This window comes from Chiloscyllium punctatum, chromosome 22 (assembly GCF_047496795.1).
Source record: "Chiloscyllium punctatum isolate Juve2018m chromosome 22, sChiPun1.3, whole genome shotgun sequence".
Lineage (NCBI taxonomy): Eukaryota > Metazoa > Chordata > Chondrichthyes > Orectolobiformes > Hemiscylliidae > Chiloscyllium > Chiloscyllium punctatum.
Genome location: NC_092760.1, coordinates 49,514,140 through 49,540,787, shown reverse-complemented (window position 1 = coordinate 49,540,787; position 26,648 = coordinate 49,514,140). Strand labels below are relative to the sequence as shown.

General features: G+C 52.4%; 1 protein-coding gene across 1 annotated transcript in view; it reads right to left on the bottom strand.

Moving 5' to 3' along the window:
• LOC140493619 (uncharacterized) overlaps positions 1 to 26,648 on the bottom strand; it is a 47,266-nt gene that overhangs the window by 7,759 nt on the left and 12,859 nt on the right. The gene's annotated exons all lie outside the window — the stretch shown is intronic.

Genomic DNA, 26,648 nt, shown 5'->3' with positions numbered 1-26,648 from the left:
AAATTAAAATATATCAGGTCCATGGCAGGATAAGTTTAAAAGTGTCTATAAGGTTCTTAATAGAGCAGGAGAACGCTATCAAAGGATGGTTTCTCCACTGTTGCCATACTGCTGACCTGTGTATGATCTCCTGAAGTCTTCTGCTTTAACCCTCAGCATTTGCTTACCCCACCTTACATTTATAACATGAGTAAATTTTGATGTTGACAGTTCAATAAAAACCAGGAATTAAATTGACCCAAGCACATACCATTATTTTGAGTACTATGCATTAACCCTTTCTTTCCAGTCTATTAACCTGCATCAGTATTCAACCCCACCTCTGGACAATTGTATTAGCTTTTAGATTAGATTCCCTACAGTGTGGAAACAGGCCCTTCGGCCCAACAAGTCCACACCAACCTTCCAAACAGTAACCCACCCAGACCCATTTCCCTCTGACGAATGAGATTAGATTCCTTGGACCTCACCTCTGGATTTGGAATAGATTTGGTACTGTACAAAGCAAACAATTTGGCAGCAATGTCGATGTTGTTATGTAAAATGTACTTTTCCAAGTGCAACTAAGTCTGGAAAATGTAAGTGAATGTATCGAATAGAAAAAAACACTTTCTATAGATCAGCTGATCTCTGAGCTGAATCCACTGTGTTCACAATGATGGAGATGACAACATTTTTAAAAAAACTACAAAAAAAAGCTGGAGGAAATGAACAGCTGAGTAATCAACATCTGCGGAGCAAAAGACAGCTGAGCAGTTGAATATCTAAATCGACACAGTGGCTTCCTTAACATACTGGGTCTCTATCCAAAAGTAGTCAAGTTAGTAACATGACAAGAATATGCAGGGCATTAAGCAGAAAGAAAAGCTTGTGTACTAAAAGCAATATTAGCCGCATTAGTTACGGCTGCATTATGATGCTTCAACCAGGACAACATTACATAAGTTCATCTTGTGTTAATCATCCAAGAACCAACTTCAAAAACTACAATACTAAATAAAAATGATCAAGAACAATCTTATTTCAAAATATGGTAATTAGAACAGGAAAGCAGAGTTGTGCTGGAAGATCAACCATGATCTTCTGGAATAGTGGAACTGGTTTGAGCTGCTGTGTAGTCTACTCCTATATGTTACATACTTTATACTTGTAAAAATATTTGAGGTATAGTTACAGCAAACTATACTTCCATTGCTGTATTATTATTGGACATTTTGTCAAATGCTGAGAGTGAGGAGCTTTAGTTGAGAAATAATCAAGAGCTACATTAACTCAACTCTCCCAGTATATAGAAAATTTGTAAGTTAAAAAAGATCATGAAATTGAGCTCTCTACCAACTATACCGATTGCTGTATACAATATAGCCAGTGGCTTAATGTAATATTTGAAGTTGTGTTTCATACACACACTAGGTAAAAAATGACTTAAAACTTCAAGATCTAAGTTAAACCGGCCTGAGTTTGACTTTTATGAAATATATTTGCCCAAGTATAAATTGAATTTCTTTGTACATTATATAAAAGTGTGATGAAGGGCAAAATCCCCAATGGATTGTGCCACAGGGTAAACCAGAAACCTCACTCAAGTTTTACTAATCTTGGCAATGTTGCTGAACTGGGACATGAATGTGGTTTAATGCTTCCCTGTAAAAAAAGTAAATACAATTTAGTCAACAGGTGAGTCACCCCAAGCTCTTTGGCACACCTTCCAGCTGCTGGTTATAAGGACAGAATATGAATGAACCTGCCTAATCTAGCAGGGGCAGAAAGAAAAGGGTTGGGGTACAATAACAATGGAGTTTCCGATCAGGTTTGTTTGAGGTTCAATACTGTTTTGAGTATTAAGTAATAGCTTGGTCTTTACTTTTTGAAGAATAGGTAAAATGGCCATATGAGCACAATCAACATATTTTAATTCAGCACTTGCTACTTATATGAAACACTTCATCTGTTTATGACTCAAGAGTGCCCCCACCTGGAAGACATCAGCTCTGATCACAATCTTTACTAAAGTCAGCTTCCCATTTTTATGCCATGTCAGAAGATTCATTGTTTCTCACCAAAGTGTTTGTCCTCCACACAGGAAAGTAATTCTTCATTCTCCCTTTTCTTGGTTCAAATATTCTTCTAAAGCAAGATGATGCAGAATTCTGCATCGATCATGTGCGATTTGTCACACTGCTTGCCTGAGATTCAGTAAGTGACCCACAGAAATTATGGAGAAGAATAAAACCACTGTTCAGTCTCCACTATAAACTCTGTTCCCCAATCAGTATCTCCAATGGTCCCTCGGTCTGGGGTCTGACACTAAACTAAGACTTGCAATCTCAGGATCCCGTATGGTTCAGAATAATTGACTCAATATCTTGTCCATCACCAAGGCAGCGTACTTTGACCTTCGTAACAATGTCTATCTCTGCCCCACCTCTGTTCCACTGCTTCTGAACTATTACCTATGAATATCTGAATTAAGAATAGGTCTATTAGCCCCTTCAGTCAGCTCTGCCATCCAAAAAGATTATGGCTGATGTGATTGTGGCTTCAACTCTACATTCTCACCTATTCCTGAAAACTATTTACTCCCAGGTTTATGAAGAATCAGTTAAGTGAATATTCTCTGAGCTGTCTCTACTGCATTTATATTCTTTCGTAAACAAGGAGACCAAAACTGTACCTGGTCCTCCAGATATGGCCAAACTAATGCTTTATACAACCATGACAAAACATCGATACTTCTATATCCGTCCCAGCCACTGTTACATCTAGACTGATCCCACAGATCAGTGGCCAACCTTCCATCCTCCATAAACTTCAGCCCATCCAAAACATTGCTTTCCCATTTGCTAACTCATATCAAGTCCTATTTATCCATCACCGTGTGTTTGTTGCCATAAGCTCAGAAATTTCTTCCCTAAATCTCTGCCTCCCTTTTCTCCTTTAAGATGTTCGTTAAAACCTACCTCTCTCAACTTTTGTTCATCTGTCCAAATATTGCCCCTTCTGGCTCAATGTTTGATTATGGGTGGAATCTTACAGGATTCTGACCGGTGTGGGTAATGGTGAGGTTTGTGGCAGTCTTGTGTCAGAAGCCCACCAAAGCTTATTTCAACATTGGGAATAGCTTGGTCTCGATCTTTGATACACATGCTGGACGGCGAGGAAAGTTTTCTCACTAGACAGCAGCTAGTTGTCAATCAAGGGGAATTATTGTTTGGTAACCGCCTTATTAAAGCACAACTCACCTGATTAATGATCAGTTTCCAACTTGACAAACTCAGCAACAAGGGAGCTATTGAGAATTGCCAATATGGAAGTCAGAGCGGGTTCCAGAAGACTTCAGCTCACTGCTGGCAGTGAGGAGCCTCCATGTTACTCAGTAGTGAACAGCATCTCAGGGCACAGCTGTAGGTACCAGTTGAATGCAGCCCTCATCCATGGACATTGGCATCCGAGGTTTGTCAATTCCTCACAATCTTCATAGCACCATATCAGTCCACACACAGGATGCACTGGCAACTAGCATTGGAAGGGAGAGGCAGAGACAGGCACTCAACTCACAGATTACACAATTGTGATGGGACTCAACATAATTTGGAAGGGGGACGGAATAGTACAGCACGGATGGGAATGGTGCAATGTAGGAGTGGGGTTTGTCTACAGTCAGGAGCACCCTAGCTTCAAATGGGTGGCAGAGCTATTAATACTGTTGCAGGTGAGTGAAAGGTAGTGATGCATTGAGGGACCGAGCCAGGAGGACAGAGGCCATGCCAGGTTAGTGGTATGTGATGTTTGGAGAAGGGATGGGTGACAGCAAGAAAGGGAAGGTTTACAGACAATCATGGGAGTGATAGAACATGAGCCTTGGTGGGAGGTAGGTGCAGTAGTAGAGATTGAATGAGTGTGAGGGAGCAGAGAAAGACAGTGACATTTGTCCTGGCAGAACTCTAAAGTTCAGTGACCTTCCTGCAACACTAACGGAAGCTTCTCTGCAATGACAACCTCTGGTGCATTCCTATGGTGGGAAGAGGATGGTCCTCCACTGTACCAGCCCCTCCACCAGGACTTCCAGGTCTTGCAGGAAAATTGTGGCACCATCTTCCCCTGCTCTGACATCTTCGCTCTGAACGTCCATCATTGAGAAGGGCAGCTTTGGAATGCCAGTTCTTGTCTGGGTGCACAAAAGCCTCGTAAAAAATGTATGGGCACGAGGGATGCTGGTCTTTTAATGCATTTCTGCTATCTGCTGAGTTGTTATGAGAAGGTCACGGGCCACAGGTGTTATCAATTCTGGAAGGAGTGAAAGTAGACAAGTCCCCTGGGCTGGTTGGGATTTATCTGAGGATTCTCTGGGAAGCCAGGGAGGAGATAGCAGAACCTTTGGTAGATGAGGGTAGGGCAGTTGACGTTGTATACATGGACTTCAGTAAAGCCTTTGATAAGGTTCCACATGGTAGGCTGATGGCGAAAATGCAGAGGCAAGGAATTGAGGGTGATTTAGCAGTTTGGATTAGAAACTGGCTTTCTGAAAGAAGGCAGCGAGTGGTGGTTGATGGAAAATATTCAGTCTGGAGTCCAGTTATCAGTGGTGTGCCACAAGGATCTGTTTTGGGACCACTGCTGTTTGTCAGTTTTATAAATGACTTAGACACAGGCATAGATTAGTAAATTTGCAGATGACACTAAAGTCGGTGGAGTAGTGGACAGTTTGGAAGAATGTTACAGGTTGCAGGGGCACTTGGGTAAACTGCAGAATTGGGCTGAGAGGTGGCAAATGGGAGTTCAATGCAGCTAAATGTGAGATGATTCACTTTGGGAAGAATAACAGGAAGGCAGAGCACTGGGTCAATGGAAAGATTTTTGGTAGTGTGGATGTGCAGATGGATCTTGGAGTTCATGTATATAGATCCCTGAAAGTTGCCACCCAGGTGGATACTACTGTTAAGAAGGCATACAGTGTGTTAGGTTTCATTGGTAGAGGGATTAAGCTCCAGAACCGCAATATCATGCTGCAGCTGTACAAAATGCTGGTGCTTGGAATATTGTGTACAGTTCTGGTCGCCCCATTACAGGAAGGATGTGGAAGCATTGGAAAAGGTGCAGAGGAAATTTACCAGGATGTTGCCTGGTCTGGAGGGAAGGTCTTATGAGGAAAGGCTGAGAGACTTGGGTCTGTTCTTATTGGAAAGATGGCGGCGAAGGGGGGATTTGATAGAGACATACAAGATGATCAGAGGATTAGATTGGGTAGACAGTGAAAGACTTTTTCCTAGGATGATGACGTCAGCTTATACGAGAGGGCATAACTACAAATTGAGGGGTGATAGATTTAAGACAGATGTCAGAGGCAGGTTCTTTATGCAGAGAGTGGTCAGGGCGTGGAATGCTACCTGCTAATGTAGTCAACTCAGCCACATCAGGGAGATTTAAATAATCCTTAGATAAGCACATGGATGATTTTGGGATAGTGTAGGGGGATGAGCTGAGAATAGTTCACGGGTCGGCGCAACATCAAGGGCCTGTTCTGCGCTGTATTGTTCTATGTTCTAAAACAAGGACAGAACCAGACAAAAGGGATGCCACAGGGTAGATGGGTGGGAAAGGTGGGTGCTCGGGGGGAGGGGGTGGTTGGTGGTGGGCGGTGGGGAGTAGATGCTTCATCAGCCAAGTTTGGTCAATCTTACTGGGCTTCCAGTGAGAACTCTTCCAAAACACTGGCCACAATTGCAATTTGTTGCTGATTATGAAAATAAGTTACTGACCTAACTAACATAATAAAATCTCTTAAACCAGCTTTCACTTCATGGCATTGTGATCATCTATCATCAGTATGTCCGTTCAATGCTATTAAACTAGAAAGCGGCTGCTAGAGACAGCACAAACATGTCAGGAGATTCTGGAGTACTTAAGATGCCATTAGCAGCTTAACACAAAGAAAATGCTGCTATATTAATAGCATGAGGTGATTTAAACTATTTTCCAGTTGTAGTATCAAAACAAAAAGTCTTCATTACTTCACCACTCCCAACAACCTCAATATGCCCGGTTATTGTACATGTATAGCTTTAGCAGATGATCTGCAAGTCCAGGAGTAATCTTTAGCAGAAGAGAGACAATGCCATGAAATAAAATCAGTCAATTAAATTAGTGTTACCCATTCTGCAGGAGGTAAACAGCCATTTCTTTGATGTAGTGTACTGAGGCAGGTTGATTGAGGATTGACACAACTATTAAAAGCAGTAGGTCGTCAGGTTTGAGTTTCAAGCAACCTCAAAACTCTAAATCACTGCTTTATAGATCAAACACTGTAAAACACATACATACAATTTACAGATCAGAATGGTGGTTAGGGAGTCTTCCGGACTTGCAGACAGTAGTACTGAAGTTCAAACTGAATGTTAATCTTGCAGACATTATCTCATTGCTGTGGAGGCAATATCTTTAGTCTGGATATGATATTTTGGAAGTTGTGTTACTGAATTAGTACCATAGAGGATAAAATGAATTCCAATAAGTTTGAGAAATTTAACTTAGGTTTAAAAATCTGGAAATAAAAACTTTATTCAGTAAAAATGACCATGAATCTATTGGGCAGCCACTCATTAACTTGCTTTGAAAATGTACATCTATATACTGTTATGCCCAATTACGAGGAATACTGGACAAGCTGAAGCTTTATTCTAACTTGGCTTAATAAGCCATAACCTTTTAAAAACATAGAACATGTGGATGAACCCAAAGGTTAGAACATTTTAGTGGCAAAAGTCCAGCAGTGAATTTAAACAGCAAAAATGCTGTACAAACTCAAAGAAAACAAACTTAAGCAATAGTAAGACAGTCGTTTTAAACCATGCACACTTTATATAAAACCTAGATGGTAACATTCAGGATTAACATGTCGTAAATATGAGTTAACATTAAAAATGTGGTCAAAAATCCCAAGAGACTGCACATGAAATGACCAATGTCGTCTAGATAGAACCCACCCACATGCTGGTGGCACTGCAGGTCACCAAATCTCATTAGCACTCTTGTCTCCCTTACAAGGGCTTATAGCTCTTCACTTAATGATCTAATTTTGGAAAAACCTCAACTCAGATTGTCTCAATGAATATCTGCATCTTGTAATTTAGTTTTTCCCAAGACAGCCTTCCCCAGAACTCATGGGATTTCTCCTGGATAACTAATGTTAAAGCTGAAAATGTGTTGCTGGAAAAGCGCAGCAGGTCAGGCAGCATCCAAGGAACAGGAGAATCGACGTTTCGAGCATAAGCCCTTCTTCAGGACACAATTTCAGCTTTTATCAAACAGCTAGTTTTACCTAGCAGCTGCTGAATTTGTCACAGTTCTATTCTCTTTCAGCTGCATCAAGTAAATACAACTTGTGGGCTTACTCCACCACATTCTCAGCTTTACTGAAATGGCTCACAGGGATAACTTTTAGCCTTAACCATGTTCCACAATACAGGTCACCACACAGTGGAGATTTCCTGACCCTAAACTGGCTGGAGTCCATGAATAAAGGTAAAAGGTAACATCACCATAGCCTTACTAGATGACAGGGCTACTCTCTTCAGGCAGACAGCTGGTGGTCGCTTTACTTGTGAGTCACCATATCTCAGGCAAGGGAAGAGTTTGTGAAAGAGAATCCTTCAGGTAACCTCAGTTGATGTAGGAATTGAACCCAATAAGCGTTGCGTTACACTGTAGAAGCATTTCTGCTGTGTGAAGCACTATTTTCTAACTCTTGTCCTGGCAAACAGAGATAAACAGAAAATAGAAAATTTTCTTAAGTTCTACCCATCCCATAATAACGTAGTCTGCTCTAAAATACTCTTCATCTGACTTTAGGTTAAATATTCCTTGCTTACAATTTTTTTTGATCTGGCGAAACAGTGGGCTTTACAGACTTCCAAAATTAAATGAATGCTTTTAACAAATTCAGCTTGAACACTCAAAACAATGAAATTTCTCCAGACTATGCCAGAGGGCAAGTTAAACACTTTTCACTGTATATTTGGTATAAAAAAATACAAGTGATAATAAATTACTATTCTATTGTTTCTATGATCAGCATAGACATCACGTCTCCAGCTCAGCAAGCCCACTTGTTGTTTCTGATCTTACGCTTCCATAGGGCTCCTTGTAGTCTAATTCTATTTATCCCATTTTCTACAATTATACTTGAATTCCTAAAATTTTAAAAATTACATTCTAACTGGAATGCAGGGTCTGTGAATTAGATATTCACATTAGCATCTTCCTAAATCACTGGATACATCGACATGTGTTGGGGATAATGAAGTTTTGAAGTACAGGTATTGTTGTAAACAGCAGAAAATTTGTGAACAGCAAGCTCCCACAAACAGCCATGTGACATTAACCAAATAGATTTTGGTGATATTAATTGCAGAATAAATGCTGGCCGCGACACGTGGGACAACTCCCTTCAAAAGATCTATTACACGTACCTGTGAGAGAATGCAGAGGAGGACCTTAGTTCAACATCTCACCTGACGGCAGGTTCAATAGTGTAGCAGTCCCTCAGTACGGCAGCATTAATGTTTTGCATTTAAGTCTTGGTGTGTAACTTGAAGAAACAAACTTTTAACTCAGATGACAGTGCTACCAATTAAACTATGGCTAACACAATTAGCAAACAGCTAACAGCTTCTCAATGCCCTTGGAAGAAGTGGTCCTGCAGTAGGCCTGGCAGAGGTATCATTCCTTGAACTTCAGAACAGAGTGAAGTTGGTCAGTTTTGTCAGTGAGTTAGGCAGGCCTTGATGTGAGCTAGGATCTGACCTCCGCTTCCCATTACTGGTTAAAGATGAGGATTGGTGGACTGAGGCTCTCAACTAGTCCCTTAGAGGTTTTAATTGTCTGCTGACATGAAATTTGACCTTGGCTCTTCCCAGCCAGCAATTAAGGGAGTGTGGGGGGGAGACAGTTTAGGTCAAGACAGTGCTGGACGCTCCACCTCAAACGTTTCTATCCTAAATGTCCCATCCACCTCCCAATCCACTGCTGCTCAGTGTGTTTGACTCTAAACTGTCCTGTGTTCTACTAAGCTATCCAATGCTTCAAGAACACAGCCCTATGCCAAATAAGAAAAGGATAATATATGTCAATTATGCCACATCCAATGGCCCTAGAAAAGGTTGTGGTTAGTTGCCTTCCTGAACCACTGAGATCCTTGTGGTGTATAGGCCTCCAGAGTACTGTTAGGAAGGAAGTGCCAGGATATTGATTCAGAGAAGGAAAGGTAAGTCAGAATGTTCTAAGTCCGAATGGTATGTGGCGTGGAGGGGAATATGCAGGTTGTGGTGGTGTTCGCATGCATCTGCTGGCCTTGTGCTTCTGGGCTGTGTAGCCCATAGGTTTGGAAGTTGCTGTCAAAGGTGCCAAATGAGTTACTGCAGTTACTTCAGTATCTGAGGAGTCATGAATAATGCTGAACATTGCAAAATTAGCAAATATTCCACTTCTGACCTTAGGATGGAGGGAAGGTCATTGATAGAGCAGCTGAAGATGGTCGGGACGAGGACACTTCCCTGAGGAACTACCACAGTGATGTCCCTGGACTGAGATGATTGATCTCCAACAACCACACCCATCTTCCTTGGTCCAGGTGAGTCTTCCATTCCATTGACTAAGTTTTTCAGGACCATAGCTTATGCAGTATCCAGTGCCTTGACATCACGTGGATGATCATAGGAGGAGGCTGAGATGGGTCATCTGCTGGATCTTTGCATGGTCAATGCAAATGCTTCACAGAGAGAGAGAGAAAGACAGACAAATCGAGACAGAGAGAGAGAGCATGAGAGAGAAACTAATAAAGTAGCTGCCACTAGAGTAGGAGTGGGTGGAGTGTTTTTAATTTGTCTCTGGGACTGAGCTCGCCTTGTGAAGGATGGGGATCTATCAAGGCACTCTGGCTGCACAGGGGCTAGGGCTGTCTTTCTCCCACACTGAACTGTAAGTACTTCACAACACACTCTTACATGCAATGCTATCTATCACTGATAATGTGCAGGCGTGCGTGTGAAGGTGAAGATGTCTTTGTTTCTAAAATATTTACAACCTGCACTGTATCCACGCCACATGCTTATACAGCATACATCTGAATCAGGTTTCCTTTACAAAAGGCCCTCCAAGAGGCGTCCCACTGCCTTTCTTGTTGGAGGCCTCCATGTTCCGAGTTTTGAAGACTGATCGTTTGCTATCATCTGGGTGTGTTATGATTACTAAGTGATCACACTATTGAGGAGCAGCTTAGTGTCTGATATTCCCCACATAGGCTCACAGTAATAGAACCAGGCAGAGAAACCAGTTGTTGTCTCTGTAGTCACTGCATTACAAGCGTCAACAGTGAATGATGAGGAATACATGTGGAAGCCCCCAGGAGCAACAGTAACTTGCAGCCAATGGGGAGCAGCCTTCATATGCAGATTTTCCAGTAAGAAGTCTCTTCACAATGACTAGAAAATGCAGGAGGACCACAATCAAAAGTCCCTATAACCCTTCTTTTGCAGTGCGGACATCCAAGGTCACATGACAGTGATTTCTGAAACTGGAAGTCAATGTAAAAGCAAGCCAGTCAGTCTGTGTGTGGAACCTCAGAGTGGTCATGCAGCTTAGGGGGAACACTGCCCATAGTGTTTACCCTTTGATGAAATGTCCTATGGGACTCAACCGAATAACGATGTCTCAGGACACCAGTGTCATCTGCTCACAATTTCCAGATGCAACATACAGGGCACTAGAGATTGTGAACAGCTTGTGGTGAGAGAACTACAGTATGAAGCCCAGCACAAAAGCAATATAACAGTCTCCTCTACCTTGGCCACTGAAGGCCATGGGATGTCTCCTTAAGATGAGGTTCCCATGCTCATACAGACATAGTGTGTTGTATAATCCTTTGCTCTGGAAAACTGGAGCAGGCAATGAGGGTAGTAACTGATGGTCAATGAGGGTCTGAGAGAGTCACAGCATTCCACTGATTAAGAAACTGACAGCATTGATCAGAAGGTTCATCACCTTCACTATCCTTCAGCACATTAACAATGGCCACGACCACCTTTACCAGATTTATTTTGCAACCACTATCAAATGAAGTGAGTTGGATGAACTCATTGTTCTTTGACTGAAAATGTGCTGATGCCAGCATTCCTTGTATTATCTAAACTACAGTTAATTAGTTTGTTCTTTCCTCACTTTTCCTGTTATTTTATAGAAGTTAATATTACAAACTCCTGGAAGCCTTCAGAGCATCTAACGTTATTCCGAGGAAAGTGGATGGCATTCCACTCCACCACGGCATCTAGATCAGTGTCAGCAACGCTTGATTGTGGGAGGCACAACCTGTCTCTAATTAGCGCTCGGGAGTCATTCTTAATTTGCTGAAACCATCAAGTCAGATTGCTGGCTTGCAGATTTTGAACTGGTGTAGAATGTGGCTTTAAATATAGCCCCGGCAGCAGGATTCCTGAGAGACCCTCTCAACATTGGTGAGCGCAGGTTAGTATGCTAGAGGCATGAAACATACCTTATGAGGGAAGCAGCTTAAAATTATGTGAGAAAACCTGCTGAAACTCACAGAAACTCACATGAAACCCCTCTAAATTGACATTTAGCCAAACTTTGGGAATTTTCTGCCCATGCTCTTCAGTAGAGCTTTTTAAATTCCATATTTTATTGAATTAAAATTCTACTGACTATCACAATAGAATTCAAACCCATGTGTATCAGAATATAGTATTGGCTTGGCACTGTGGATTACTAGTACAGTAACATTACTGCTATGCCACAACAGCACCAAAATCAAAAAGGAGATCAAAAACCAAAGCAAATGGTACCAATTTTGATTTTATCACCTGATATCTAATCTTGGCACTATATTTATTTGCAGTTTGATACTACCCTTTCCATTTTTTGTCACCTATACTGTTATACCGATAAATCCAAGCTATGTATTTGCACAGAACAAACATCCTTGTAGTCATAGCAATAGTGCAGAAGAGTGCAAACAATAATCTTTTGTGACGTGAATGTGGCCTCTATAGTGCATACCCTAGAGAACAAGAGCAGCAGCTATGTAACTTGATTCTAAATCATAAGAACTACAAAACTATACTATAAAGAGCATCACAGTGAGAACATACTGCATTTGTATTCAGATAATAGAAGACCCTGTTCACTTAGCATATTGATTTTTGATGCAAGATCAAATTTCATTTTAAAAAAAGTGTATTTGGTTCTTAACAATTATGTAGCCTAACTGAAATGCATAACAAATCATCGAGATAATCTGTTAATTACTTGATTTTTAAATTTACTTTCTCTATCATTGAGACTCAATTAAACCGGATAGTAAAAGCAAAGCATTGCCAAATGTTGGTATTTTGAAATAAGAACAGAAAAAAGCTGTAAATACACAGCAGGTCATACAGCATCAGTGGAGAGAAAATCAGAGTAAATGTGCCAGGTTGATGGCCTTTCATCAAAACTTGAAGGATTCACCTGAGCTGGCTTAGATTTCAATACCTACACACATTTCTTCCCTGATACACATCTTTAACTGACTAACACAGAGTAGGTCAACAATCAGTTCTCCAGAGTGAAGAAAGGGCTATTACTTGACGGTCATTAAAATCGGCAATAGAAAATAGTTCAGTTTCAAGCAATGAATTTAAGAATTACATGGTCACCAAACAGAACATTCTCATTTGATGTCTTGGGAATGTATTAATCTAATTCCTTTCATTTATTTAACGCTTTACAGTTTGCACAGTAACAGGATTTGAAGAAACAATAATCATGCTGTTACAAAGTAGCAGAATACAGATTCATTTTCAGAAACTGCTTGGCGTCTACTGTAGAGCACAGGATAACTGCAGCAGTTGCTTTAGCAGCTGAGGGAGAAGAAAAACAGGAGTTTAGTTTTGGGAGTACCTAATGTACTCGGCTACCAGATAAATAGGGATAGACGTGTAGGAATAGACTTATTCATTTTATCACTTATACATTTTGCAACAACATTACAAGTTAATTTAAGAAAACCAGAGAACCAGACTGAATACCCATCTTGAAAATTATCCTCTTTTAAATACAGTATTACTAACTTCAGTCATTGCACAGGCAAGGTAATGTTTAAACTAGCCTCAGTAGCACCCTGATGTGTGGTTGGGGGTGGAACCAAATAAAGGAGAGAGAGAGAATTATCACATACCTACTGTAAGTTTCCTTAGATGGATATCAGCTCAAACAGGATTAGGTTCAATTGTAGGGGCAAATTATTGCAGATGATGGAATCTGAACTGAAAACAAAAAAGGCTGCAGATTACAGTGGATCAGGCAGCATCCATGGAGAGAAAGCAAGGATTAAGTGATCAACTGTCAACACCCTTTCCCCCCCACCAACCCCCCCACCCCCCAGCACTCCAGTACCTCCCCTCCCCACTATTAGATTAGATTAGATTAGATTACTTACAGTGTTATTGTATAAATGCTACCCCTCCACATTTCACTTCAGCTCCTTTATCTCCATGGACGCTGCCTGACCCACTGTGACCTCCAGCACTTGTTTTTAGGTTCAATTATATTGCCTTGTGCAAATTACCAGCTTAATAACTGTGGAGAATGATCATTTGCTTGAGGAACTTGAAGGTACTTGGCAAGGAAAGGCAACAAAAAAATAACAACAGGTTATATTGGTGAAGGGGATTATCCAGTTTTGGTTTCAAATTTGTGGTTACTTTTTCCTAAAATTAAGGAATGCTTACTAGATTTTCATCAGAATATTTACAGATTAGGGAAGTAGTGACATTTTTATAATAAAATGCTTCAATCCCTACAAAGTATATTGCAGTAGTGCATTGATGAAGTAGGCTTAATCCTTAAGATTATGTTGTCATTTTTGTGGATTTGTACAGCCTGAAGTAAAATACAGCCCAGTACTCTTGAGCAGTTTCTAAGGTCAATTAATGGAGATTGGAATTAAATGAAAGGCTTGACTAGGTACGAAATATTCTTCGATGTAGCTCCTCTATTTAGCTTGCCAAAGTACCCATTTACCCATATTATATTCCATTATATTCCATCTGCCAAGTTTATGCCCAGTCGGGGAGCATTTGGAGAACAGTGATCACAACATCAGAAATTTTAAATCAGATTAAGAAAACCAGTGATCCCAAAACTGATCTCTGGGAACCCCAATGTAAACCTTCCTCCAGTCTAAATAATACTATCAATTACTACAATCAACTTGTCACTCAATCAACTTCTTATCCATGCTATCAAAGTTGCTTTTATTCCATGGGCTTCAACCTTGCTGACAAGCCTGTTTTGTAGCAGCTTATCAACTGCCTTTTGGAAGTCAATGTACACCACATTAACTTCAATAGCCTCAAACCTCTCTTAGATCAAACTTGCTTCTTTTTAAACACTTTTTAACTTTTAACAAACCTCAGTTGATTTACCCAGATTCTGCTATATTTTTCCAAGTGATGTTACTTTTATCCTGGATTATTGTTTCTAAACCTTTCCCACCACAAAGGTGAAAGTGACTGGCATGTGGCTGTGAGGTTTATCATCTAAATGGAAGTGTAATTATTGAAAATTTAAATAAATTGCCATACAATAGCATCAGATGCAAATCAATCATTGAATTTGCTTCACAATCACCATTTTACCTGGATTTTAGTTTTCCTTTTATTTCACAATTTTTATAGTTTTAACATTGCTTACATTAAATTATAATTGGAGCAACATAATGGTCAGACACATGAATTCCAACCCTTAGCTCTCAAATTGGAATGTGGAGAAACTAGCAAGACAAAGATTGGAATACACATTGGGTGGAACCTAACAGGAGTCTGAGCAATGTGGGCAATGGTGAAGTGGGTGGCAGAATTGGACAAGAACCCAATGAAGTCCACCTTGGGAGAAACTACTCCATCTTTTATGCTAGCTTCTCATTAGGCAGTGGTGAGTTGCCAATTAAGAGGGGGACTTTAGATTGTTACACACCTTTGTCTCATTAATATTCAGCTTTCTATCTTACCAAACCCACCAACAAGCTCGATGTTAACATGAAACCTGGTGCATTCAGCTTGCTCCAAGTTACCTCCATACTGCCTATGACCAAACTGCAGCACAGGGCATGATTCATGCGCACCAGTCACACAACCCATTGTCCACATACCCTGGCAAAGCATCTTGCCAACCCCTCACAATCATCATCATCATCACACTGCAATGGCAGCTAATACTGAAAGGTTGAACAGAGACACTGAGTGCAAGGTCAGGCATCCAACTCTCAAACTAGTCCAGGCTGCATCCCAGGGCTGCTCACTTTCTCTCTTAGTATCTATCTGTATGCTCGAAGCATCCACACCTTGCCTTGCTGTGAAAATTGCACGACCAGACAGCTTGCCTTGTTACTCAAGTTTTCATTCAAGGGAGTGTATGGTAGTGTGCCTAGTGAACCTCACACCTGCACCGTGTGCCAGCAACAGCTTACACAGCAAACACACAGCATGTGCAGTAAGCAGTTGTACCTCAAAGTTTTGAGGGGGTTTGAGGGGGAGGGGGGGGGGGTTGTCTTCATCGATCAGTGAGAGGGCCCAGCACAGGAAGGCAAGGGCAGTCTCCGATAGCAGTTCAGGTGATTGGCTACGACCATGTGTTGGATCAGAGGGATTCCAGTCAGGGAATCTGTGCCTCTGTAATCTGGCGAGTGGCTCATAATCAATCCTGTGGCTCCATAGCAGCCAGTTCAGGTGAGCTCAGGCTAATGTGGGTAGGTAGAAGGTTTACAGCCCCCAGTCAGGGGTCTGGGCACTTCTTGTCTGGGACTAATTGCTCAGGTCACTGGTGGGGAGAGTCAAGGTCAGTCAGTTTGTTGGACCGGTTCACAGGACATAAGAAAATAAGAACTAGGAGCAAGAGTAGGCCATCTGGCCCTTCAAGCCTACTCCGCCATTGAATGAGATCATGGCTGATTTTTTTTTTGTGGCCTCAGCTCCACTGACCTGCCTTCTCACCAGAACCCTTAATTCCTTTACTGGAAAGATTATCTATGTTAGCTTAAAAAACATTTACTGAGGAAGCCTTAACCACTTCACTGGGGCAGGGAATTCAGTCCTAAATCTGCTCCCCTTAATCTTGAGGCGATGCTCTCTTGGCCTAGTTTCACCTGCCAGTGGAAACATTCTCTCTACTTCTATCTTATCTATTCCCTTCATAATTTTATATGTTTCTATAAGATCCCTCCTCAGTACCCACCAAAAGGACTTTTAAAAGAAAAGAACATTGCACACAAGGCCACACACTGGACGTGACACAGATCTGAGAGGTCCCTATTCCCTGGCCATGCTGAAGCATTGCCCCATCTGTGTTGCGCCTCCCCACCATAGATACTGCTGAGAGACCATGCATTTAGACACAAGAGGCTGCAAAACAGTAGTGAAGTTGCACGAAGGGGGCCTAAGATATCAGCACAGTGTGTACGCTCATTGTTCCTTGATGCATTGCTCAAAGCCGACCTCCATTCATGGAATGCAGTCTGTGGCCATGATGTGATGTCAGATTGTGCAGTAAAGCCTTTCAGGCTGACACACAGTCACTAACAACCAGATGTACGGTTAAAACACATACATGTACAAAGGTTTCCAATTCCAAGTGCTCAATTAGTTTTGTTGTCCCTCTTCCTTCAACTATGTCTGAGTATAGTTCCTGGTTCTGCAGTTGGAGTGGGTGGGCACTGCTCAGTGCTCCAGTGGTTTGGCCCTGGAGGTTTGGTCAGCTCCTTTTTGCTAGAAGCAAGTAGACTCTGCCAACACCTCCCCCCCACCCCCCCATCCACCCAACTTCCCCCCCACCCCCCCGCCCGGCCCCAAGCGAACTCCCTCCCCCCAACACCTCCCACCCAAATCCCCGCCAACCCACCCACCCCACTCACTCCCCGCCAACCCCCCCACCCCACTCCCTTGCCCACCAAACCCCCTCACCCCAACTCCCTCGCCGCCAACCCCCCCCACCCCAACTCCCTCGCCCACCAACCCCCCCACCCCAACTCCCCCACCCCAACTCCCTCGCCCACCAACCCCCCCACCCCAACTCCCTCGCCCACCAACCCCCCCACCCCAACTCCCTCGCCCACCAACCCCCCACCCCAACTCCCACGCCCACCAACCCCCCAACCCAACTCCCTCTCCCTCCCAACCCCCCCACCCAACTCCTCCCCCACAACCCACCCAACTCCCTCCCCGCTAACCTTCCCCATCCCAACTCCCTCCCCCCCACACCCCAACGCCCCACCCAGCCCCCTCCCCAACCCCCACCCAACCCCCTCCCCAACCCCCACCCAACCCCCTCCCCCAAACCCCCTCCCACCCAACTCCCACCCACACCCAGCCCCCTCCCCCCAACTCCCACCCAACCCCCTCCCCCCCAGCCCCCTCCCCCCAACTCCCACCCAACCCCCTCCCCCCCAGCCCCCTCCCCCCAACCCCCTGCCCCCAACTCCCACCCAACCCCCTCCCCCCAACTCCCACCCCCACCCAGCCCCCTCCCCCCCAACTCCCACCCCACCCCCAACCCCACCCAGCCCCTCCCTCCCCGCCAACACACCCATCCCAACTCCCTCCCCGCGAACAACGCCACCCCAACTCCCTCCTCGCCAACCCCGCTACCCCAAATCCCTCTCTGCCCACACCCCAACACCCCCACCACCTCCCTGCCCACTCCCCAACCATCCCAACTCCACCCTGCCCAAGCCCCAACCACCCCATCTAACTCTCTCCCCTACCAACCCCCCACACCCCAACCACCCAACCCAACTCCCTCCCCCACCAACGCCCCACCCAACTCCCTCCCTCCGCACACCCTAAACCCCTCAACTCCCTCCCCACACCCTCCCCACCAACCCCCCCAACCCACTCCCCCCGCCAACCCCCCCACCCCACTTCCTCGCCCGCCAACCCCCCCACCCCACTCCCTCGCCCGCCAACCCCCCCACCCCACTTCCTCGCCCGCCAACCCCCCCACCCCACTCCCTCGCCCGCCAACCCCCCCCACCCCAACTCCCTCGCCCGCCAACCCCCCCACCCCAACTCCCTCGCCCGCCAACCCCCCCACCCCAACTCCCTCGCCCACCAACCCCCCCACCCCAACTCCCTCGCCCATCAACCCCCCCACCCCAACTCCCTCGCCCACCAACCCCCCCACCCCAACTCCCTCGCCCACCAACCCCCCCACCCCAACTCCCTCGCCCACCAACCCCCCACCCCAACTCCCACGCCCACCAACCCCCCAACCCAACTCCCTCTCCCTCCCAACCCCCCCACTCAACTCCTCCCCCACAACCCACCCAACTCCCTCCCCGCCAACCTTCCCCATCCCAACTCCCTCCCCCCCACACCCCAACGCCCCACCCAGCCCCCACCCAGCCCCCTCCCCGCCAACCCCCCACCCCACACCCTCCCCACCAACCCCCCCAACCCACTCCCCCCGCCAACCCCCCTACCCCACTCCCTCGCCCACCAACCCCCCCACCCCAACTCCCTCGCCCACCAACCCCCCCACCCCAACTCCCTCGCCCACCAACCCCCCCACCCCAACTCCCTCGCCCACCAACCCCCCCACCCCAACTCCCTCGCCCACCAACCCCCCCACCCCAACTCCCTCGCCCACCAACCCCCCCACCCCAACTCCCTCGCCCACCAACCCCCCCACCCCAACTCCCTCGCCCACCAACCCCCCCACCCCAACTCCCTCGCCCACCAACCCCCCCACCCCAACTCCCTCGCCCACCAACCCCCCCCACCCCAACTCCCTCGCCCACCAACCCCCCACCCCAACTCCCACGCCCACCAACCCCCCAACCCAACTCCCTCCCAACCCCCCCACTCAATTCGTCCCCCACAACCCACCCAACTCCCTCCCCGCCAACCTTCCCCATCCCAACTCCCTCCCCCCCACACCCCAACGCCCCACCCAGCCCCCTCCCCAACCCCCACCCAGCCCCCTCCCCGCCAACCCCCCACCCCACACCCTCCCCACCAACCCCCCCAACCCACTCCCCCCGCCAACCCCCCCACCCCACTTCCTCGCCCACCAACCCCCCCACCCCAACTCCCTCGCCCACCAAACCCCCCACCCCAACTCCCTCGCCCACCAAACCCCCCACCCCAACTCCCTCGCCCACCAACCCCCCCACCCCAACTCCCTCCCCGCCAACACCGCCACCCCACTCCCTCCCCGCCAACACCGCCATCCCACTCCCTCCCCGCCAACCCCCCTACCCCACTCCCTCCCCGCCAACCCCCCTACCCCAACTCCCTCTCCGCCCACACCCCAACACCCCACACCCTCCCTGCCCACTCCACACCCCCTCCCCGCCCACACCCCAACCACCCCAACTCCACCCCGCCCAAGCCCCAACCACCCCATCTAACTCCCTCCCCCACCAACCCCCCACACCCCAACCACCCAACCCACCTCCCTCCCCCGCACACCCTACACCCCCCAACTCCTTCCCCGCCAACACCCCCACCCAACTCCCTTCCCCCATTCCCCCCACCCCAGCTCCCTCTCCCTCCCAACCACCCCCCCAACTCCTCCCCCACAACCCACCCAACTCCCTCCCCCACAACCCCACCCAACCCCCTCCCCCCCGACTCCCACCCAACCCCCTCCCCCCCGGCTCCCACCCAACCCCCTCCCCCCCGGCTCCCACCCAACCCCCTCCCCCCCAACTCCCACCCAACACCCTCCCCCCCAACTCCCAGCCCCACTCAGCCCCACTCAGCCCCCTCCCCCCAACTCCCACCCCCACCCAGCACCCTCCCCCCAACTCCCACCCCCAGCCAGCACCCTCCCCAACTCCCACCCCCACCCAGCACCCTCCCCCCCAACTCCCACCCCCACCCAGCACCCTCCCCCCCAACTCCCACCCCCACCCAGCACCCTCCCCCCCAACTCCCACCCCCACCCAGCACCCTCCCCCCCAACTCCCACCCCCACCCAGCCCCCTCCCCCCCAACTCCCAGCCCCCTCCCCCCCAACTCCCAACCCACCCCCCCACCCAGCCCCCTCCCCCCCAACTCCCAACCCACCCCCCCACCCAGCCCCCTCCCCAACTCCCACCCCACACCCCCACCCACCCAGCCCCCTCCACCCCAACTCCCACCCCACACCCCCACCCACCCAGCCCCCTCCACCCCAACTCCCACCCACCCAGCCCCCTCCACCCCAACTCCCACCCCACACCCCCACCCACCCAGCCCCCTGCACCCCAACTCCCACCCCACACCCCCACCCACCCAGCCCCCTCCACCCCAACTCCCACCCCACACCCCCACCCACCCACCCACCCAGCCCCCTCCACCCCAACTCCCACCCCACTCCCCCACGCACGCCGCCCCCTCCACCCCAACTCCCACCCCACTCCCCCACCCACCCAGCCCCCTCCACCCCAACTCCCACCCCACTCCCCCACCCACCCAGCCCCCTCCACCCCAACTCCCACCCCACACCCCCATCCACCCAGCCCCCTCCACCCAACTCCCACCCCACTCCCCCACCCACACAGCCCCCTCCACCCAACTCCCACCCCACTCCCCCACCCACACAGCCCCCTCCACCCAACTCCCACCCCACTCCCCCACCCACGCCGCCCCCTCCACCCCAACTCCCACCCCACCCCACACCCAGCCCCCTCCCCCCAACTCCCACCCCACACCCAGCCCCCTCCCCCCCAACTCCCACCCCACACCCAGCCCCCTCCCCCCAACTCCCACCCCACACCCCCACCCACCCAGCCCCCTCCCCCCCAACCCCCACACCCCCACCCACCCAGCCCCCTCCCCCCCAACTCCCACCCCCCTCCCCCCCAACTCCCACCCCCCTCCCCCCCAACTCCCCCCCCACACCCAGCACCCTCCCCCCCAACTCCCCCCCCACACCCAGCCCCCTCCCCCCAACTCCCCCCCACACCCAGCCCCCTCCCCCCCAACTCCCCCCCCACACCCAGCCCCCTCCCCCCCAACTCCCCCCCCACACCCAGCCCCCTCCCCCCCAACTCCCCCCCCACACCCAGCCCCCTCCCCCCCAACTCCCCCCCCACACCCAGCCCCCTCCCCCCCAACTCCCCCCCCCACACCCAGCCCCCTCCCCCCCAACTCCCCCCCCACACCCAGCCCCCTCCCCCCAACTCCCCCCCCACACCCAGCCCCCTCCCCCCCAACTCCCCCCCCACACCCAGCCCCCTCCCCCCCAACTCCCCCCCCACACCCAGCCCCCTCCCCCCCAACTCCCCCCCCACACCCAGCCCCCTCCCCCCCAACTCCCCCCCCACACCCAGCCCCCTCCCCCCCAACTCCCCCCCCACACCCAGCCCCCTCCCCCCCAACTCCCCCCCCACACCCAGCCCCCTCCCCCCCCACACCCAGCCCCCTCCCCCCCAACTCCCCCCCCACACCCAGCCCCCTCCCCCCCCACACCCAGCCCCCTCCCCCCCAACTCCCCCCCCACACCCAGCCCCCTCCCCCCCAACTCCCCCCCCACACCCAGCCCCCTCCCCCCAACTCCCCCCCCCACACCCAGCCCCCTCCCCCCAACTCCCCCCCACACCCAGCCCCCTCCCCCCCAACTCCCCCCCCAACTCCCCCCCCACCTCCCCCCCCACACCCAGCCCCCTCCCGCCCAACTCCCCCCCCACACCCAGCCCCCTCCCCCCCAACTCCCCCCCCACACCCAGCCCCCTCCCCCCCAACTCCCCCCCCACACCCAGCCCCCTCCCCCCAACTCCCCCCCACACCCAGCCCCCTCCCCCCCAACTCCCCCCCCACACCCAGCCCCCTCCCCCCCAACTCCCCCCCCAACACCCAGCCCCCTCCCCCCCAACTCCCCCCCCACACCCAGCCCCCTCCCCCCCAACTCCCCCCCCCACACCCAGCCCCCTCCCCCCAACTCCCCCCCCAACTCCCCCCCCAACACCCAGCCCCCTCCCCCCCAACTCCCCCCCCACACCCAGCCCCCTCCCCCCCAACTCCCCCCCCCAACTCCCCCCCCACACCCAGCCCCCTCCCCCCCAACTCCCCCCCCACACCCAGCCCCCTCCCCCCCAACTCCCCCCCCAACTCCCCCCCCACACCCAGCCCCCTCCCCCCCAACTCCCCCCCCACACCCAGCCCCCTCCCCCCCAACTCCCCCCCCACCTCCCCCCCCACACCCAGCCCCCTCCCCCCCACCTCCCCCCCCACACCCAGCCCCCTCCCCCCCAACTCCCCCCCCACACCCAGCCCCCTCCCCCCCAACTCCCCCCCCACACCCAGCCCCCTCCCCCCCAACTCCCCCCCCACACCCAGCCCCCTCCCCCCCAACTCCCCCCCCACACCCAGCCCCTCCCCCCCAACTCCCCCCCCACACCCAGCCCCCTCCCCCCCAACTCCCCCCCCACACCCAGCCCCCTCCCCCCCAACTCCCCCCCCACACCCAGCCCCCTCCCCCCCAACTCCCCCCCCACACCCAGCCCCCTCCCCCCCAACTCCCCCCCCACACCCAGCCCCCTCCCCCCCAACTCCCCCCCCAACTCCCCCCCCACACCCAGCCCCCTCCCCCCCAACTCCCCCCCACACCCAGCCCCCTCCCCCCCAACTCCCCCCCCACACCCAGCCCCCTCCCCCCCACCTCCCCCCCCACACCCAGCCCCCTCCCCCCCCACCTCCCCCCCCACACCCAGCCCCCTCCCCCCCACCTCCCCCCCCACACCCAGCCCCCTCCCCCCCACCTCCCCCCCCACACCCAGCCCCCTCCCCCCCACCTCCCCCCCCACACCCAGCCCCCTCCCCCCCACCTCCCCCCCCACACCCAGCCCCCTCCCCCCCACCTCCCCCCCCACACCCAGCCCCCTCCCCCCCACCTCCCCCCCCACACCCAGCCCCCTCCCCCCCAACTCCCCCCCCAACTCCCCCCCCACACCCAGCCCCCTCCCCCCCAACTCCCCCCCCACACCCAGCCCCCTCCCCCCCCAACTCCCCCCCCACACCCAGCCCCCTCCCCCCCACCTCCCCCCCCCACACCCAGCCCCCTCCCCCCCACCTCCCCCCCCACACCCAGCCCCCTCCCCCCCAACTCCCCCCCCACACCCAGCCCCCTCCCCCCCAACTCCCCCCCAACTCCCCCCCCAACTCCCCCCCCCACACCCAGCCCCCTCCCCCCCAACTCCCCCCCCACACCCAGCCCCCTCCCCCCCAACTCCCCCCCCACACCCAGCCCCCTCCCCCCCAACTCCCCCCCCACACCCAGCCCCCTCCCCCCCAACTCCCCCCCCACACCCAGCCCCCTCCCCCCCAACTCCCCCCCCACACCCAGCCCCCTCCCCCCCAACTCCCCCCCCACACCCAGCCCCCTCCCCCCCAACTCCCCCCCCCACACCCAGCCCCCTCCCCCCCAACTCCCCCCCCCACACCCAGCCCCCTCCCCCCCAACTCCCCCCCCACACCCAGCCCCCTCCCCCCCAACTCCCCCCCCACACCCAGCCCCCTCCCCCCCAACTCCCCCCCCACACCCAGCCCCCTCCCCCCCAACTCCCCCCCCACACCCAGCCCCCTCCCCCCCAACTCCCCCCCCACACCCAGCCCCCTCCCCCCCAACTCCCCCCCCACACCCAGCCCCCTCCCCCCCAACTCCCCCCCCACACCCAGCCCCCTCCCCCCCAACTCCCCCCCCACACCCAGCCCCCTCCCCCCCAACTCCCCCCCCCACACCCAGCCCCCTCCCCCCCAACTCCCCCCCCACACCCAGCCCCCTCCCGCCCAACTCCCCCCCCACACCCAGCCCCCTCCCCCCCAACTCCCCCCCCACACCCAGCCCCCTCCCCCCCAACTCCCCCCCCACACCCAGCCCCCTCCCCCCCAACTCCCCCCCCACACCCAGCCCCCTCCCCCCCAACTCCCCCCCCACACCCAGCCCCCTCCCCCCCAACTCCCCCCCCCCCAACTCCCCCCCCACACCCAGCCCCCTCCCCCCCAACTCCCCCCCCACACCCAGCCCCCTCCCCCCCAACTCCCCCCCCCCCAACTCCCCCCCCACACCCAGCCCCCTCCCCCCCAACTCCCCCCCAACTCCCCCCCCACACCCAGCCCCCTCCCCCCCAACTCCCCCCCCACACCCAGCCCCCTCCCCCCCAACTCCCCCCCAACTCCCCCCCCACACCCAGCCCCCTCCCCCCCAACTCCCCCCCCACACCCAGCCCCCTCCCCCCCCAACTCCCCCCCCCCAACTCCCCCCCCACACCCAGCCCCCTCCCCCCCAACTCCCCCCCAACTCCCCCCCCACACCCAGCCCCCTCCCCCCCAACTCCCCCCCAACTCCCCCCCCACACCCAGCCCCCTCCCCCCCAACTCCCCCCCAACTCCCCCCCCACACCCAGCCCCCTCCCCCCCAACTCCCCCCCCACACCCAGCCCCCTCCCCCCCAACTCCCCCCCCACACCCAGCCCCCTCCCCCCCAACTCCCCCCCCACACCCAGCCCCCTCCCCCGCAACTCCCCCCCCACACCCAGCCCCCCCCCCCCAACTCCCCCCCCCACACCCAGCCCCCTCCCCCCCAACTCCCCCCCCACACCCAGCCCCCTCCCCCCCAACTCCCCCCCCCCCCAACTCCCCCCCCACACCCAGCCCCCTCCCCCCCAACTCCCCCCCAACTCCCCCCCCACACCCAGCCCCCTCCCCCCCAACTCCCCCCCAACTCCCCCCCCACACCCAGCCCCCTCCCCCCCAACTCCCCCCCAACTCCCCCCCCACACCCAGCCCCCTCCCCCCCAACTCCCCCCCCACACCCAGCCCCCTCCCCCCCAACTCCCCCCCCACACCCAGCCCCCTCCCCCCCAACTCCCCCCCCACACCCAGCCCCCTCCCCCCCAACTCCCCCCCCACACCCAGCCCACTCCCCCCCAACTCCCCCCCCACACCCAGCCCACTCCCCCCCAATTCCCCCCCCCACACCCAGCCCCCTCCCCTCCAACTCCCCCCCCACACCCAGCCCCCTCCCCCCCAACCCCCACCCCCCAACCAACCCCCTCCCCCCCAACTCCCACCCCACACCCCCCAACCAACCCCCTCCCCCCCAACTCCCACCCCACACCCCCCAACCAACCCCCTCCCCCCCAACTCCCACCCCACACCCCCCAACCAACCCCCTCCCCCCCAACTCCCACCCCACACCCCCCAACCAACCCCCTCCCCCCCAACTCCCACCCCACACCCCCCAACCAACCCCCTCCCCCCCAACTCCCACCCCACACCCCCCTAACCAACCCCCTCCCCCCAACTCCCACCCCACACCCCCAACCAACCCCCTCCCTCCCAACTCCCACCCCACACCCCCCACCTAAACCCCTCACCCCAACTCCCACCCCACCAAACTCCCACCAAACTGCAACCCAACTCCCATCCCCCCTACGCCCCCCCCCCCCCCCCCCCCCCACCCCTCACAATTTGTTCTTATATATCATAGTGTATTAAAAGACAATTCACTGCTAACAAACTTGAGATGAATCCTTATTGGGAAAGTTGTGATTGACTACATAGTCAACTTGACTCCAGTAGGGTTGAGCGTTTTGCCTCTCTCCAGGTTGCTGTAACAGCCACTGGAATCAATTATTTACACTACTACACACACACACACACACACCCCACTGGAAACATCTTGACAAGGTTGCTGCCCTCTGCACTTACAAACCTCAACGTTGTTGAGTTGGTGAGAAAGATATATTGCTGTATTGAAAAGTGATGCAGAAGATAGGAATATTACGTCTGCTCCAAAAACCACAAACAGAAAGAACAGTAAATATGGGTAACGTTCGCATATTCGAAGCTGGAGCTGAAATGGGAAAAGTCAGAGCACATCTCCTAATTACCCTTTCAGCTGTAAGTAGTGTACCCCCCAGGGAATGGTGAGAAAAAAAATACAATCAATTAAGAAACGCCTATTCCTTTCATAATAGAATGACGACATGTAGTTCAAAGTTGTTCATATTTAAGAACAGTATGTGCTAACATTTTGATCAGGCAACTATTTATTTCAAAAATATCAGGAAGGAAAATTCATCTTACTCACAAAACTACAAGAATTTATTCTGACCACACAATAAGTATAAGTATTTTGAAGGAAATACGGTGTTATTGATACAGGCCAGAGTGCACATTAATGAGTGACTGAATGTTTGCAGACACCACAAAGCAGCAAAAGATACTCCACTCTTGGGAATAAATTTGTTTTGACCCATGTACGAAGTGAGATACTTTAATTAAATGCTGTGACTAAAAGTCCAACAGTCTAGTTTGTTCTGTGGAAATTTGTCTGAACACGTGGAACAAAAAGGATCAATTCAATTTGGGTAAAAAAAGTCAGTTAAAATGAAATGAATTAAGCGTCCTTGGAGGCATATGTATGGCTACTGCTGTTTGCAGGCAAAGAACGCTGTTCGACATACAACTATTGCTTTCAGATATACGATTACATATAACATAGAACAGGACAGCATAGTACAGGCCCTTGATGTTGTGTTGACCGTCTATCCTACTCTCAGATCAGACTAACCTACATACCCTTCATTGTACTAAATTCCATGTGCCTATCCG